Below are 18,599 nucleotides of genomic sequence, written 5' to 3' on the forward strand. Positions count from 1 at the left end.
AGTTGTAGTTGAGCACAGCACCTTTATTTTATTTACTTATATGTGGTGCTGAGGATTGAACCCAGGGTCTCACATGTGCTAGGCGAGTGCTCTACCGCTGGGCCACAACCGCAGCCCCTGGGATTAATTAATTTAATACATATTTCAGGGCTTGAGAATAGAAGCTCAGTGGTAGAGCACTTATTCAGTATGTGTGAGATCTTGGGTTGGATACCAAGCACCAGAAATAAAACAAAACAAAACAGAAAAACCTATTTCAGCCAGGCATAGAGTTGCATGTTTGTAATTCCAGCTATTTGTGAGGCTGAGGCAGGGGTATTGCAAATTCCAGCCCAGCTTCAGCAACTTTGAAAGCCCATATCACAAACAAACAAACAAAACCAAAAAAATTGGGCCAGGGATGTAACTCAGCAGTAAAGCACCTCTAGGTTCTGGTTCTGTCCCCAGTTTCACACACATACACACACACACACAAAAAAACCCCAACAGATTTCTCACTATGTTTTCTTTTTTCTCTTTCTCTCCCACTCTTTTTGTGTGTGTGTGTGTGTGTGTGTGTGTGTGATTCTTGGGATAGAACCCAGGGCCCTTCATATGCTAGGTAAAAACTCTAAAACTCTACCACTGAGCCAATTTTTTTTTTTTTTTAAAATACAGGGCTTCAGTATGCTGCCCAGGGTGATTTTGAACTCCTTGACTCAAGTGATCCTCCATCTCAGCTTCCTAAGAATGAGGATTACAGGTTCAGGCCATCAAACCCAACTTTACTTTCTATTTAAGGCCCTATGCCAGGTAATAAGCAAGAGAAATATAGAGAGGAATAAGAATTAAACTCTGGGCTGGGGATGTGGCTCACGTGGTAGCGCGCTCGCCTGGCATGCGTGCGGCCCGGGTTCGATCCTCAGCACCACATACAAATAAAGATGTTGTGTCTGCCAAGAACTAAAAAAAATAAATATTAAAAAAATTCTTAAAAAAAAAAAGAATTAAACTCTACTATGAAAAAAAAAAAAAAACTTACTCTCCAGGAGAAGAGAAGAGTGTAAAATTAACCACAGTGTTGTTACAGAAGAGATGTCCCTGGAGGAGTTCCCAGAGAGACGGAGGAATTTGACCCAGGGTATGTAGCACCCTTGGGTTACTTAACAGAAAAGAATTTCAGCATGCACTAGTAAGAGTCATAGTCAGAGGTTTATTTAGGAAAGTAAATTCATATTCAAGGGAAAACACAGACAATCTCAAGGGAGGGGTGTCTTTGGGGCTACAGCAAGAAATACACACATTAATGGGTAAATGCCAGCCTTCTCTAGAGTGACAGTTGCATTTTCTGTTTTCCTGGTTGTTCTTTTAAGGGGCAGGTATGGGAGAATATGTAGAAATAATAGTCTGGTGATGTCAATATGATTATGGTGGTAGGGTCAATCTCAGGATCTTTAGGCCAATGTGATCTCTATCATCTGACCAATAGATAACACTGCAAATCCCCTAAATTTCTCAAAATTTTGTACCTCTCTTTACTTAATATATTTATTGGGGGTTAACTAACAGTTTACAGGTAGATTTACAGATTTCTAAGGAATTTGGGAGTTACAGGTTGGTAGTCAGACTGGTGTTAGGAATGACAGGCCACCAGAAGTACAAACTTCTGAATTAGAATGTAGGGTTTTTGGTCCTTTTTTAAAAATGTTTTTTAGTTATAGATGGACGCAATATCTTTATTTTGTTTATTTATTTTCATGTGGTGCTGAAGACCAAACCCAGTCCCTCACATGTATGAGACAAGCACTCTGCTACTAAGCCACAACCCTAGCCCTTTCTTGTCCTTCTTTTATGTCTCTACCTATTTTTTCCCTCTTCCTGCCTCATGCCAGTGTTATGAAGTTCTTTGAAATAAACTGCAATGTGGCAATTCAGATGAGGCTTTAAGCACTTGTTAGATGTTTCTCCACTGATTCAAAGTAAATGATTAAGAAAATGTATGTCCAGCATAGTGGCTGGACAGCATAGTGGCTCCTGCCTGTGATCCCAGCTATTGGAGAGGCTGAGACAGAAGGACTGCAAATTCAAAGATAGCCTGGGAAACCCGGGACACTCCATCTCAAAAGAAAAAGAAAAAGAAAGAACAAACAAAAATCACATATAATAGCCCCATCAGGTGAAAACCACTCTTAAGCCTTTAGTATATTTTTTTCCTCCCATGTTAACTCGAATCCTCCTGTCTCAGCCTTCAGAGTCGCTGGAATTATAGGCAAGGGTCACCGCACCCGGCTCCTACCATGTCTCTTGTTTTTACTTTTTAGTTTAACGCAATATAAGGGGGGGAGGAATCCACATGGTATGGAAACGGATACCAATGAAAAAGTTAAAAAGTTTCTCTCCCCCAGACTTAAGAGCTAGTCAGGTGTGGGGCTGCATGCCTGTAATCCCAGCGACTAAGGAGGCTGAGGGAGGAGGATCCCAAGTTCAAGGCAATTTAGCAAGACCCTAATCAGCTTAAGGAGAACCTGTCTCAAAAACAACAACAACAAAAACAACGTGCTGCAGATGTGACTCTGGTTAAATGCTCTGGGTTCATTCAATCCCTGGTTAAAGGGGGAAAAAAAAAAGAAAAGAAAAAAATAGAGCTAGCCTTCTTTCTCTGGAATTTAGAATTAATGCAAAACGAGTACATAAAACTGCCTTCATATATGTACACATGTCTCTCAACTTAGAAAGACCCTGTTTCAAAATAACAAAAATAAAAAGGGAATGGGGATATGGCTCAGTGATTAGGCGCCTGAGTTCAATCAGCGGGTTAAAAAAAGAAGCATACAAATGAAATTACACTACCCAGACAGTGCTTTGTACCTTGCTGTATCTACTTAATAATAAATGAAATCTTCCCTAAGAGCAGCACACAAAAGGCTTCCTTTTCTGAGCAGAGCAGGAGCAAGTCCAATGTGTGCAAGCTTCCTATAATATAACAAGAGGGACTGGCAGGAGAGAACAGAAAGCGGGTTAAGTGGGAGACAGCCCCATTTCAGGATGAGAATTAAGAGATCAGGTTTGGAGAGGTAGGCCAAAATGGTTGGTTTGTATATTCGTGAGTGAAACAAGTTAGGCTAGATTAGGGGCTGGAGTTTGGGAGGCCAAACATTTTAAGAAGTCCAGGAGGCAGCTGATATTAAGAGTTTGGAAACGAGAAGGGATCTGGTATTGGAAAAACTGCAAGTCTGGTTAGTTTTCTCAATTTTAACACGGTCTAGTTATCAATGCTCCCTTCTGACTCCAAAGACTAGTGTTTTTTTTTTTATCCACGCGGCATGGCGGAGGGCTCATTTGGCGCCTTTTCTTTTTCCTATGCCCGAAGCTAGGGCAGGTCCTTTTGCGCCCGGTTACACCCTAACCGCCTGGCTACACCCTAACCCTTCCCTGCCCCCGCGCCGCGGGAATTCCGAGATCTGGGCGGACCTTTTACTAGGAACTCTAAAAATCAGAGATAGGACAATGCGGCCGCCAGTCAGAGCTCCTGGATACCCGGATGTGAAGCGGTACGTTATACAAAGGCGAGTTTCCACCCGGCGCTTCGTCTGGTACAGTGGCCAATAAACATTCCTCAAGCACTAAATGACAGGAATAATAGCCAGTTACAAACTAGTTTCTGTCACGCATGTGGAAATTCTCCGACTTGGACTAACCCACTTCTGATTGTGATTGGACAGAATTGTGAAAAGCGGTAGTACTGTCTATTTAGGAGCAGGCGCGAGAAGAGGAACAGCCAATAGGAAGGTTCTTGGGAGTGGGGCGGGGTTTAGGTCTTCGCCTCGGCGGCAGAGGAGACTCGGGGGCCATTTTGTGAAGAGACGAAGGCTGAGCGGTTGCGGCTGCCTCGCTGACTTCGAGCAGCGGTCGACTTCTTCATATAGAATCTGGGAGTAGGAGATTCAGAATCGAATCTCTTCTCCCTCCCCCTCCTGGTAAGTGGAGGGGGTGGACGCAGTGGGGGCGCTGGGCTTTTTAGGGAGACCGAGAGGGTGTGGGAGAAAAGACGAGGGAACCCTCCCCTCGGCAGAGTAACCAGGCCCGTATTTATTTTTTCTGCATTGGGGATTAGGTCTGGAGCGGGAGAGAGTTTACAGGCCTCAGCCTCTGCGTAGACTTAACCTAGTGTCCTTTAGGCTGCTCTCGGCAAGAAAAATGTGCATTTTTCGCTCTAGTGTGTTTAACGGCTTCTTTCCCTTTCATTTTCTACGACCGTCAGGACTCCCGAGATAACGAAAGTGAAGACCGAGAGGCTCATAATATAATTGCAGTTAATGTATAATTGGTGCTTTTTAATAACATTGCCTTAAATTTAAAAATTGGGCGGGGGGGATGAGGACGGGTAGAGGTATGGCGAATTTTATAAATTACGGAACATGCCGCATGGCATAGGAATAATATTTTAACAATAGGTTTAGTATTTTTACCGGTTACTTTTTATTTTTCGCTGAGCAAATGCTGGATCTCGAAGTATTTACTTTTAACTGTTTGTTAAAGGAAATATTGTATATATTTAACAGTAATAATTACAGCTGACTTTTTTATCTGCAGGTTACAAATCACTTGAAATATATAAGTTAGTGGATCTTTGCTGAGGTAGGTATTAATATCTTTCTCAGACAGGAACTGAGGCATTAAGAGTGTTGGTTGACAGGATTATATTAAACCAGTAGCAGAACTACTAAGGAATTTGATGTTAGGTAGGTCAAGTAGTTTTACCTAGTTATTGGAACACTAGGTACTAAAACCCTATATTCTAATTTAGGAGAACCCAGTTACAGAAACTCTTTGGTAACTGGAAATTCCCAAAACTCCTGGACTTGAGAAAAAAAAATTACCAGACTTCGGTTTGTTATTAATGTAACTTGCTATGAAGACAGAATTAAAATTTGACCTTTCAAGATATTGTCATTAATTCTGTACATTTGAACTTGGGCAGTAATGCACAGCTACTTTTTAGTAAGCCAAGTATTGTGGTGCTTATTATCTGCCAAATGCTGAAACCTCATTGTAATATTGGCTAACATAAAAAGAATATGGGTCCCAGGTGTAGTTCAGTGGTGGTAGAGCACATGCTTAGCATGTAGTACACCCTGGGTAAAGTCCTCAGCATCACCCTTTAAATAATAACTAAAGTAGTGTCACATTGGCCTATCTGGGAAATTACATTTTTAAAAAATCCTTGTATACGATTTATCATTACTTTTTTTTTTTTTTAACAAAAACTAATATCATTAATCACAGTTTAAACCAATACATAAATTTAAGGAATCAGTTTGATATGGGTAAGGGCTAAGACTTTTTAAAAGCCTAAACGTGTATTATTCGTGGGCTAAAAAACTTATCACTGCTGAATAGTCAGAAACCAAGGTAAGGTGTGGTCTTGCCTTCTTTTTATCCTGTCTACTTGGGAGGCTGAGATGGGAAGATCCAAGTCTGCACAACTTCGGAGAATCCTCTCAAAAAGGGCTGGGGATGTGGCTCAGTCTTAAAAGGGCTAGCCTATACATGTAAGGACTGGGTTCAATCTCTAGTGCTGCAAAAAAAGAGAAATGAGGTTAAGGGCTGTAATTGATTATCAAAAATATTGGTAGATGTCAGAAATTAGAATGTAAGAAAGTTGCTGATAAAAATTGAAATTAATTCAAGGGTACTTTTCTTCCCTTGACTTGTTAGAAATATGGGTTCCTGTATGTTCACATGTATCAAGGAAACAAAAAGTATATCAGGAGCTCTAGCCACAGACTATCAGAAACAATTCTAGATGTTTTCTCAACTAGGTAAGAATCTGATTGTACCCAGAGGAATAGGAAGGATGACAGGTTGTAGGTCTTCAGATCTTGTTATGCTTGAGTCATTCTTGGTAATAATTAATGGTGGTTGCTATTACTTCTGTAGAGAATTTAAATATTGCTTATGTTTGTAATTAGATCTCTAGAGGTTTTGACGTAATATGTGATATCATTTGAGATAAAATGACTCTTAGGAACAGGCAAGGAATAAATTCTAAAATAGCTAGTTGTAAAAGATCAGTAGTTAAATTGCCAGGTTCAGGGATGCACGTTTGTAATCCCAGAGGTTGAGGCAGGAGGATTGATTACAAGTTCAAGGCCAGCCTCAATAACTTAAGACACTGTCTCAAAAAGAAAAAAAGGGGTGTAATTTAGTGGTAAAGTACCACAAAAAGGGGGGGAAAATAAAGTGTTGATTGTGAGAGATTTTAACTAGGGAGTGTAACAGTGGAAAGAATCCTGGCTTAGGGGTTTGGAGAACTGAATTTTATCTTGCTCATTGCATCTGTTATGTCAGGCATATCAGTGGAACTTCTAGATTTGAGTTTCATAGCTGTTAAATCAGAGGGCTTCGACTATATTTTAATTTCTTTTTGGGGGGTACCAGAGATTCAACTCCCTGGCACTGGACCACTGAGCCACCTCCCCAGCCCTATTTTGCATTTTATTTAGAGACAGTCTTAAGTTGCTTAGCACCTGGCTTTTGCTGAGGTTGGCTTTGAACCTACAATTCTCTGTGTGCCAAGGCGCCCAGCTCTTATTTTAATTTCTCTAATGCAAATCACCTTGTTTCCAGAAGACTGGAAAGTGGAGAAAAGTTTTTATTAAAAGCAATTTTCTGGTTGGGTATGGTGGTATTCCTGAGGCTATCTTCAGCTGAGACTCTTAAAATTTAAAAAGGCTAGGGATGTAGGTTGGTAAAGCACCCCTGGGTTCAATCCCCAGTACTGGAAAAATAAAAGCAATTTTCTAAATTAGTAATTAATATTAGCAACCACCATAAAAACTGTATGTCAGTCTTCGAAATTTTATTAGGCCATTTTGGAGGGGGAGTGACCTGGGATTGAACCCAGGGTACTTAGCCACTGACCTACAACCCCAGGGCTTTTTATGTTTTATTTTGAGACAGTTTTCCTAAGATGTTTAGACTTCACTAAGTTGCTAAGGCTGACCTTGAAACTTTGTGATCCTCCTACCTCAGCCTCCTGAGTATCTGGAATTCTGGTATCATTCCCGGGTAATATTTGTTTTTTGGGAGCATTGTTTGTTCTTGCTTAATATTTATGTGTTCATTGTCATTGGAAACAGGAGGTTATGGTTTGCTTGTATGTATTAGATTTATTTATTTTTCTGATTTGTGAAAACCAGAAATGTTAGGTATAGCATAACTGCAGGTACTGTTTTAGATGCTGAAATGTTTGCATTTATAAAAGGAAAAAAGATTACCATTGGGTTTTGACTCCTTTGGTATATTTATTGTGAAAGGAGGGTTACATTTTTTGGGGTGTGTTTATATTAGATCAGGAAAACATTTCAAGCATTGTGACAGTTGATAGATAATACACTGGAAAGGTAAGGCACTTTAAGGAATTGATTTAGGGGGTAAGGTTTCCTCAGATATTTACAGTGATTCTCAAACACAGGATTAACTAGAAGACAAGTTGAACTGCTGGGCTCTCCCACCAGTTTCTAATTAATTCAGATGGTGCCTTGTAATTTGCATTTCTAGTGAGTGCCAAGTGATGACATTCATGCTATTGGTTGGCATAAGTCACTTTGAGAATACCATTTTAGAAGAAGGAATCCAGACTTCATGGGTTTTGACTGATCTGTGATAACTCCTAATTGAAAAGCTTTGCAATCCATTTTCCTGGTATGGTGTGGTGGTGTCTTGATTAACATATTAAAGGACAGTATTTTCTTGGCATTGAGAAATGTAAATGCTTTCTTTTCATGCTTTTTAAGGGCGTGTCTTGCAGTGTATATGCAAAGGATTTGTGGACAAGCCATAAATTTAACATACTGACAATTTTTTTACCAGGTTCAGACCATGATTCCACACAGGAGTGTTCCACAGTAATTTCAATACTGACTTGAAGGGGATAATATTCAAATGTACATTTTCTATAGTATTTACATTTGTACACTATTACCCGTTAAATATGAAAGTATGTCTTGCGTAAACATGTCTGCTTTATAAAAATTTAGTTAAAAATCTGAATTTTATTACCTGTTCTGTTGCTGTAGTCTTTCATACATATTCGGCTCAGGGAACACATTTTCAAAGGTCAGGTTAAAATTTTTATAGAGTTTACTCAAATTTAGGGAGAACAAGACCATATGACAGTATGGAAATGTGACTGCAACCAATTCATGCTTACTCTATTAGCTACAGTCTAATTCCTTTAACTGATGAAACAACCATTGTGTCATGTATAATTTATTTTAGTATGGTATTATGTATCAAGATTCTTCCAATTCACTATACTAGATGATAAAAAAACACACAGAAACATCTGTAAAGACCATAGTTTATTTCACATGTTTTATTACATTAAATATTCAGTAGCCACAATAGTTAATTTTTTTCTTCCATCTGTATCGTTTTTCATTTGTCAGTGAGTGGACTAAATGGGCTCCTTATTTAAAATACCTTTCCCCCTAACTGTAGAACCTCATTAGGCCTTTTGGTTTGATCACTCATTGGTTTTGAGAGTAGGTAACTCATCTTTAGTTCATACCTTCATGATAGACCATTCACATTCAGTCCATATTACTCAAGAAAAGTACATGAGTCTGCTTACCTTCATAACCTCAGTATTTGATATTTGCTCACATTTTCATCTCCATTTGTTGGCCTACTTTTTTTTTTGTATTTTTCGTGCCCAAACTGAAGATTATTGAGATGACTTGTTCATATGTATACTCTCTTCAGAGCCCCTTAAGGGGACTCTGACATGTATTTAGTTATTTGGCCATCTATTGATGTTGAATTGTAAATACAGTCACTGGTAGCAGTGATAATGCTTATCAAGGCTTACCCCATTCCAGTGAAATGTTAATGCTTTACCAAAATGTGTTAGATGCAATAGACAGATGTTTCTGTCTTGGGGGTTTAGGGCACAACATTTCTGAGGAACTCTGACTCAATCTGTCCCTTCTCCTTTCACAGGGCAGCAAGGCGAACCCCATCCCTACTCACTGGAGCTCAGCTTTGATTTTTAACCTCCCTCCCCCACCCTTCCAGAACACACACATTCCCATTCCAAAATGATTTTATAAAGACATTTTAAACATAAGGATGCAACTTGGTGTGCACTACAGCAAATTTACAGGTGTTTTTTTTAAATTTCCAAAAACGGGACCTGGATTTCAGATGTAATTTTTAAAATTTCTATTTCTATTTTTTCTGCAGCAGTTGGGTTAGAGGAGGAGGAGCCTTTTAGCCTCTCATAAACTGACCTCTATACTTCCTCGTGTATTTTTAAGATTGATTGATGATGTGGAAAGGGCTTTGCTTGTCTGCTACTGAGAACATTATTACCCTCGCGGTTTTTGTGGAAACTGCTTTTGGAAAGAAAAAAAGAAATGAACTTTACTGACTTAACATTTTTGCACCTCCCGTTTTTCTAATCTGGGCTATTTTTATTTTTGTTTTTTTACAGTGAGATTTTTTTGATCTTCAGCTACAGTAAGTTATTCCAATTTTTTTTTTACATTTTTCCTGACTTTCCGCTGATTTCCTTTTTATTGTTGTTACTAGTTATTATTATTATTTATTATTATTATTTATTATTATTATTATATACTTATGATGGTGATGATGATGATGATAATGACACTGATGATTTTTAACCGGATTAAAATCGAGTTTTTCTGAATGTTCATAAGAATTTCTTCGGCCTCCTGATTGACTTTGGAGTTTTGCATCTTGGGAGAGAGAGTGAAGGCATTAGCATTTTTAAGTGGATTGATCACATAAACCTTTTCTCTCCCAACCCCACCCTTGTCCTCAACCCCTTCCCCACACTGGAAATAATTTTACTGGCTGTTAAGTCTGTGACCTTATTTTTCCTGATCTTTAACTTAACTGTTTTAGAGCATCTCTGGACGTCTGTATTTTTAATTTTTTTTATTTTTGTTTTTTATTTTTAATCATTAATTTGTTAAATTTTTAAACTGTGCTGCAATAAAATGTGTGTGGTACTACTTAACACCTATAATGGTGATGGCATTTTCCCAGAAAGCCATCTTCCTCCTGTTTCCCTTGAAATCCCATCCTGCTTTTCCTGTACACTACCCCTCACAAACCACAAGCTGCAGCAACATGGATGCCCAGCCTGGAGCAGCATCAGCCAGGATGACCTGGAGCCAGGGGGGCCTTCGGATCAGATGCACACCCTTCCTGGGTGATGGTAAGAGGTGTGAGGTCCAATTGGTTTCATTGCAAAGAATAGCAAGTAGAGTCATTTAAATTTAGTGGATGTGGTGTAGGTCAGTGTCTCTGGAAGTGTTGGGATAAGCCCTTTGTGTGTATAGCTTGATATGACTCCCAATGGAGGCAGCCTAAATTATTTGTAAAACTAATTGTTGAATAATGATGTATTCCTAATTTGGGCTGATTGGAGAAATTTTTTTTAAAGAGAATTTTTTAATATTTATTTTTTAAGTTTTTGGTGGACACAACATCTTTATTTTTATGTGGTGCTGAGGATTGAACCCAGTGCCCTGCACATGCCAGGCAAGCGCGCTACCGCTTGAGCCACATCCCCAGCCCAAGAATTTTTTGATAAATATGACTGCTGAAGTTTACCTGTAATTTACAATGAAAATGACTTGTTTTAATGATTAATAAAAAGACGAGGACATTAGGCAGTCTTTTTCTTAGATAACTGCAAATTAGTGAGGACAGTCTGTCATTTAGAGCAGTCTGGGTTTATGACAGTAATTTTGGACTGCATTTATCTCATTTACATTTAACATGAATCAAACCACAAGATAAGCTCTAATGTTAGAAAGCTATCACTGAAAAGTTTTTAAGAATATGAGGAAAGGGGCCAGGTGTGGTGATTCCAACATGCCTGGAATACCAGCAGCTGGGGATTTTGAGGCACGAGGATCTCAAGTTCAAAGTCAGCCACAGCAACTTGGTGAGACCCTGTCTCTAAAAGGGCTGGGGATGTGGCTCATTGGTTAAGTGCCCTCAGGTTCAATGCCCAGTACAAAAAAAAAGGATCTAGACTTGACCCCCTTTCCAGTGAGACTTGAGGCTCGGCAGGCTATTGGGCAATCCAGTGTGTTCTCTAATGTAATAGGAAGGGACGAATCCTGAGTATTTATAAGAATAACATTTAATAAAGACATGAATAATGGGAGTTACAACTTTTAAATCATTTGTAGTGGTACGCTTGTTAATAGCAGTGACTGGGTAGGAGTATTGATTATTTTTTTTTAATATCTGTCCCATAGTTATGTAGGTGGTCACAATATCTTCATTTTTTTATGTGGTGATGAGGATCAAACCCAGCAAGCAGCCCATGTGTGCTAGATGATTTCTCCATCTCTGAGCCACACCCAAGTCCCTCTTTTTTTTTTTTTTTTAAGTATTCATGAGACATTAAAGTAGAAATGTTGATTCATGAAACAAAATTCAGAGTTCTTACTCTGAAAAATTTTAGATTTGGGCATATAAGCAGCAGATTAAACCTTTTCCTCTTGGAGATACAAACAACAATTATTGTAGTTTTGATCCATGGAGAGAAAAGAAAATATGCTATTATGGATGAGAAAATAGAAAAACAAATGTAGGTAACAGAAGTGGAGGGATGATGGTAAAGGAGCTAAGGGTGAAGCTTGAGGTCTGGAATATCATGTGAAGGCACAGATAATGGGGAGAAAATAATTTTCTTTGGAGCAATAATTCCTGAAAAATAGTACCACACAGCTGCATGAGATCCCTGCTATTCAAGAGACTGAGGCATGAGGATGGCAAGTTCAAAACCTGCCGGAGTGACTTAATGAGACCTTGTCTCAAGAAAAGGACTGGCTATGTAGCTCAATGTAGAGCATCTCTGGCTTTAGTTTTCAGTACCACAAAAGGAAGAAAATGCATAGAATAAGAGATGCGTGATCAGATATTCATAATATAGGGCCTTGGAAGGTCAAGTTTCAGGTCTAGATTATCTGGCAAAAGAAGAATCAGGAAGTATTTTGGAGAAGAGAGATTTATTTGTCAGGAAGTACATTCTGTCTATAGTCTGGGAGATGTTAGTCATGAGGACTAAGTGTAGATAGGCATGGTAGACTTATAAAAGTAGGCAGTTTTAAACTTTAAAAAATATTTACTTTGTTTTAGGTATTTTAATTTTACTTCTATGTGGTGCTGAGGATTGAACCCAGTGCCTCACTAGGCGAGCACTCTACCACTGAGCACAACCCCAGCCCTATTTTAAACTCTTGAAGAAAATAGGACTAAGGATACTGGGTGGTTTTTCTTCAAGTTTTTTTTTTTTTTGTATTATCAGCAAATGTAATTAGTGATGGCAGAGACAGTGACAGATGGAGAACTGATAAGACATTAGGAGATTACTAGTTATTTCTGTAATACCCAATTAATTGCTTTCTGATTCAGGAGAACGGTAATAGAACATGCATTGCATCCTGAGGAAAGTAATAACAGGTTCAACATCCCTTTTCTTAAGACCTGAAAATCCAAAATTTGAAAAGTTTGAGGACCAACATGATGCTTAAGCTTTTGGATTTTCATATAAAGTGTACTGAACTGATGGTCTATGCAAGAATTTAAAAACCCAAAAGCTGAAGGTCCCAAACATTTTGGGTAATTGAACACTTTATTGTATCTGTTACTATTAGCAATTTTTAAAAATATTTTTATTTTGTTTATTTTTTTAATGTGCTGAGGATGGAACCCAGGGTCTCACATGTGCGAGGTGAGCCACAACCCCAGCCCCACTATTAGCAATTCTTAATTTTTGGTAATTTTTGGTAACATAATTTTGATTTTAGCCTTCATATTTTAAACACGAGAATGTTGAAGTACAGAATTTAAATAATTTGCCCAAGATTTAGACATAATGAGTAAGCCTAAATGGAGCAGATTCAACCTAGGCAGTAAGATTACAGATTGGATTACTTTTGACATGTTGAGTGGAAAAACGGGTCTTAATTAAAGGACCACAAAAACCATATCACAATTACTTTAGATTTTACTTGCTATTTTTGTGGTGCTTGGACTTTTTTCTTTTTGGCACCTGGACAGGGTCATGACAGTATACTTCTACTTTTGAAGAATTTTTAACTACCATATTGATAATGTTTGTCTTTAAATTTGCATCTTTTACAGTACTCCTGGGGATTGAACACAGGGCCATACATCTAGCCCTTTTTATTTTCATAGGCAGGGTGTCAAGAAAGCTGTTCCTTCTGTGTCAGATTGCCCACACTGGCCTTGAACTCTGAGATCACCTTGTTGTAGCCTCCTGAGTTGCAGAGATTACAGGCAGCTGTACCTTGTTTGTCTCGATGAAATATAATTTTTGGTACCAAGGATTGAACTCAGGGCAGTCAACCACTGAGCCACATCGCTAGTCCTTTAGGAGGCAGGGTCTCACTGAGTTGCTTAGCACCTTAGTAAGTTGCTGAGGCTCACATTGAACTTGCAGTCCTCCTGCATCAGCCTCCTAAGCCACTGGGGTTACAGGTGTACACAACTGCACCCTGCTGACTGAAATATTTTTTTATTGTTCTCCCAGATTGTTGTTTGTGGCTGTTCCTTTTTCTGTTTGAATGTCCTGTGGCTTAGTTCTATTTTTCTGTTTAACTTCATTGGTTATTTATTCTCATAATTTTATGTATTATATAAGCAGATGATCTCCAGACTTGTATCAACATCCTGTACTTCTCGAATTATTTTTTTTCCTTTTTTAAATATCATTATTTTAGTTGTAGATGGATACAATACGTTTATTTTATTTGTTTTTATTTTTATGTGGTGCCGGCACCTCACGCATGCTGGACAAGCACTCCACTACTGAGCCACAACCCGGGCCCCCTCTTGATTTATTTCTTAACCGAGTTACTTCCCTGACGTCTCCTTGAATATCAGATATATCAACCTAAAAGTAAACTGGACTGCTGTTATATTCCTGAAAGAAGTTCCTTTTTCCTTTTTCAGTTAATGAAACTTTATTATGTTTCTTAGGCCTGGTTAGTCATATTTGACTCTTTCAATCAAGAGGCATTTGGCCTTTTAGAATACCAGGCCATCAGCTCTCTTGTTAAAGCCAAATGGAATTAAAGCATGGCTTGGAGGTATACAACATTCATACCAGCAACTCTGGAGGCTGAGGAAGGAGGGTCAGAGTTTGAAGCCAGTCTCCACAAAAGGGTCTTAAAGAGTGATGGGATGGGCTGGGGATGTGGCTCAAGCGGTAGCGCACTCGCCTGGCATGCGTGCGGCCCGGGTTCGATCCTCAGCACCACATGCAAACAAAGATGTTGTGTCCACTGAAAACTGAGAAAAAAATATTAAAATTTAAAAAAAAAAAAAAAAAAAAGAGTGATGGGATGTAATTCTGTTAAAGTGCCACTGAAAATGCCATCACTTACTGCAGTTTCAACCCACCATTGCCTGTTGTGCTTTATTATGTTTTGCAGTAGGTTTACATTTCTTTTGTTTGTTCTCAAAGTGGTGGCTAGATTGGTCATGTTAGGTTGTCATGTTAGAACCGCATGTCATATTGAAATAACATGTTTGAGTCTAATCCCATCGGGAAGCTGAGGCACAAGATTCACATTGGTGTCCAGCCTAGTCAACGGTAATAAGGCCCTTCTCAAATTTTTTTAGAAGGAGGGTGTGACTGTGAATGTGGCTTAGTCGTAGAGTGCCACTGGGATCAATCCCCAGTACTGACAAAACACTATTGGAGAAGAATGAATAAATGTTTTCTCCTTTCTCAGCCTTCATAGTACCTGGGTTATAGGTGTGCACCAGCACCCACAGCTCAAAAAAGTTTTTTCTTTTTTTTAATGCCAGTAGTATGTCATTAATTGTGTTTAAAGTTCTATAGAAATTAGAAGGGGGGCTGGGGATGTGGCTCAAGTGGTAGCGCGCTCGCCTGGCATGCATGCGGCCCGGGTTCGATCCTCAGCACCACATACAAAAACAAAGATGTTGTGTCTGCCGATAACTAAAAAATAAATATTAAAATTCTCTCTCTCTCTCTCTTTAAAAAAAGAAATTAGAAGGGAAGTGTAAAATGCATGTGTATATACACGCATGCAGGTGTGTGTATATATTTGTATGGTAGGAAGTATATGGTAGGAAGTACCTCTGTTTTACTGCCAACGGTTTTTAGCTGGTTATGGGGGCGTACACTTGTAATCACCGTGACCGGAGACTGAGGCAGGAGGATGGATGACAAGTTTCAGGCCAGTCTCAGCAATTTAGGCCCCATTTGAAAATTTAAAAAGAGCTGAGGAGGTATTTCACTAGAAAGTGTTCCTGGGTTCAATTCCCAGTATCCCTTTCCCTGAAAAAAAAAAAAAAAGCAGTGTGTAAAAAGGTCTTGCTTTGCTTGGTGTGATGACAAATTTCTTTAATCCCAGAGACTGAGGGAGGGTGACTGCAAGTTCAGAGTCAGTCTCAGTAATTTGATGAGGCCTTAAGCAATTTTAGTGCAAGATGCAGTCTCAAAATAAAAAATAAAAAGGACTTGGAATGTAGCTCAGTGGTTGTACTCCTGGTATAAATCTCTGGTATTTAAAAAAAAAAAATGAAACTCACTGGGTGTGTGTTTTTATACTAAAGTCAGATTTTACTGGTTTTCGAAGACAACCCTACATGATCTGTTGTGCACCTTCTACTTTACTGTTGGTATGCTGTATTCCAGTCAGCACTGGCTGGCTTAATGTATTTTAAAGACATGTTCATACCTCAGCCTTTGTTCTTCTTCTTACTCATTTGCAAGGGTCCCCCACCCCCTTTGGTGGGTATGTAGCCAGAGATCAACCCAGGTTAACCATTGAGCCACATCCCTATCCCTTTTTTGTTATGAGAGTGAGTCCAAGTTAATTAGATCCTCTCAGCAATTTTCTGAGACTAGTTTAGAACTTTCAATCATCCTGCTACATACAGCCTTTGCAGCCTTTGGGATTACAGGTGTGGGCCAACACATGTGGCTCTGTTCTTCAGGTTTTTACTCAAAGCCATCAACTTAGTGAATATCTTATTTAGTCCTTAAAGCTTCCTGATACTTTTAAAAAGTTTTTTTAAAAAATATTTTTTAGGTGTAGATGGACACAATACAATGCCTTTATTATTATTATTTTTTCCTGTGGTGCTGAGGATCAAACCCGGGTCACTCCCATGTTAGGCAAGTGTTCTACCGCTGAGTCAAAATCCCAGCCCCAAAAGATTTTCTTTTAAAGGGGATATTATGCTCCAAACATTCTTTTGTTTTTGTTTGTTTTCATGTGCTGAGGATTGATTCCAGTGTCTCACATGTGGTAGGCAAGTGCACTACCACAGAGCTACAACCCCAGCCCATCTTCCTAATAACTTTTTAATGTGAATTACCAACCATCTCACACCAATCTCACACCAATTATAGAGTTTATTTGTATGTTTATTTGTATGTAAAGGTATAGAGAGATTTCTGGACCGATGGCTGGTAGATAATTAACATGGGCAAGAAAATAGGATGAGGAAACATTTTGTGTAAGTATCTAAAGACTGAGTATTAAAATAAACAACATAGTATTGCTTCTAATTTAAAAACTTAAAAACTCCTTATTGTATATATGGTATATATGTATGTCACCTTTTGATTCTGTGTTGTGTAAGTAGCATCTATGGTCTGCATAGGAGAGTTAGTAAAGAATCAATGTTACTACTTGAAACGAATAGCCTTAAAACTTGATTATGTTGAAGTTAGAATTTTCATGTACATGCAGTACAAATTTGGACAAACCATGCTATTTTTGAAAAATAATTCGCCAGTGAGAAAGCATGGCTTTTTCCTTTTTAAATTTAATTTTTTTTTTTTTTTGTACTAGGAACTGAAGACCCAGGGACACTTAACCACTGAGCCACATCCTTGGCCCATTTTTTATTTTGAGGCAGAGCCTTGCAAATTTGCTGAGGCTCACTTTGAACTTGGTATCTTCCTACCTCAGCCTTCTGAGCTGCGGGTATTATAAGTGTGTGCCACCACACACAGCAAGAATGCCTATTCCTTTTTTAAATTTTCTTCTGTTTGATCTAGTTGGTTTGGCACATCATACATAAATGGAGTATAATTTCTCATTTGTCTGCTTGTATATGGTATAGGTCTATACAGGTCAAAGCCTGCCTATTTCTAAGAGGTAGCTGTGTAAGATTCAAGAACAACTTTTTGTTTTTTTTCTGCTGCTTCTCTGATTTGATTTTAACCGAGAGGAAATTATCTTCCTGTTTCCTCTTTACATTTATCATTGCTTCTGAGATGGGAGCCTCCTGGGGAGGGTGGTGCACACCTGTAATCCCAGTAGCTCTGGGAGGCTGAGGCAGGAGGATCCTGAGTTCAGAGCCACTCTCAGCAGTGGTGAGGCACTTAGCAATTCAGTGTGACCCTGTCTCTAAGTAAAATACAAAAGAGGGTTGGGGATGTGGCTCAGTGGTGGAATGCCCCTGAGTTCAATCCCTGGTCAAAAAAAGGAAAAAAATTTAATATAACCCTCAAGCCAGAGAGTCTTTTCTAGACACTCTTGAAATATCTAGGAAGAGTTTTTTTTTTTTTTAAGATTTTTTTTTTTTTAATATTTATTTTTTAATTTTCGGCAGACGCAACATCTTTGTATGTGGTGCTGAGGATCGAACCCGGGCCGCACGAATGCCAGGCGAGCGCACTACCACTTGAGCCATATCCCCAGCCCCTAGGAATAGTTTTGAGTACGTTTTAAACAATTTTTGCCCCAGCATTCTAAAAAGCCATCACTTTGGTGATTATCTTATCTCATTTAGTCCCTAAAGCTTCATAATACTTTTTTTTAAAGGGAATATCATGCTCCAAACATTGTTTTATTTTGTTTGTTTGTTTTTATGTGGTGCTGAGGATTGAACCCTGTGCCTCACATGTACTTAGGCAAGTGTTACACCACAGCCACTGTAATGCACAGTTCAAAGTTTCATTTTTCTTTTTATTATGATCAGGTCTCACTTGGTTGCTTACAATCTTGCTGAGGGTGGTTTCCAACTTCAGATCCTCCTGTCTCAGCCACCCATCCTGCTGGGATTACAGTGGTGTTTCACCATTCCCAGCTCAATTATGCTAGAGTTGTCATTTGTGTAGTGTTTAAACTTTAGTTTTACTGAAATTTGAAGGGTCGACTAATCACATGACTTAATCACATGACTTGATTAATGTGAATTTAATGAAAGCTATCCCATCTTTATTATAACTTTAATCCAAATTAAATTATTCATAAACCCTTAGAAAATGTAAATGAGTCAAAAACTGACATACCTAAGTCACCCAAAGATGAAAGTTTTTTGTGCTCTTCTGTTCTTTTAGGTTTTTTTGTAGATATTTCAGAATCTCATGTGGCATATATATATTTAAATATTTTTTTAGATGCATGGACCTTTATTTCATTCATTTATTTATATGTGGTGCTGAGAATTGAACCCAGTGCCTCACACATGCTAGGCATGTGCTCTACCACTGAGCCACAGCCTCAGCCCCTGTGGCATATATATTTAAGTAGTGGTATGTTTTGCTATTTAAC

The 18,599-nt window shown here is 38.7% G+C and overlaps 1 protein-coding gene across 11 annotated transcripts in view; it reads left to right on the plus strand.

Annotated features, from left to right (window-relative positions):
* Positions 1–3,802: 3,802 nt before the first annotated feature.
* The window catches only part of Hnrnpc (heterogeneous nuclear ribonucleoprotein C), a 53,034-nt gene continuing 38,237 nt past the window's right edge, over positions 3,803–18,599 (plus strand). For 3 of the 11 annotated variants that reach the window (XM_015493146.2, XM_015493179.2, XM_015493185.2), the window contains exons 1-3: positions 3,804–3,956; positions 4,573–4,617; positions 9,479–9,504. The gene's annotated coding sequence lies outside the window, so the exon portion shown is untranslated. Of the gene's footprint in view, positions 3,957–4,572; positions 4,618–9,478; positions 9,505–9,619; positions 10,229–18,599 lie in introns of those variants that run through there. The other 8 variants (XM_048798852.1, XM_048798855.1, XM_048798853.1 and 5 more) reach the window with 6 other exon arrangements.

This window comes from Marmota marmota, unplaced genomic scaffold, assembly GCF_001458135.2.
Source record: "Marmota marmota marmota unplaced genomic scaffold, marMar, whole genome shotgun sequence".
Taxonomy (NCBI): Eukaryota; Metazoa; Chordata; class Mammalia; order Rodentia; family Sciuridae; genus Marmota; species Marmota marmota.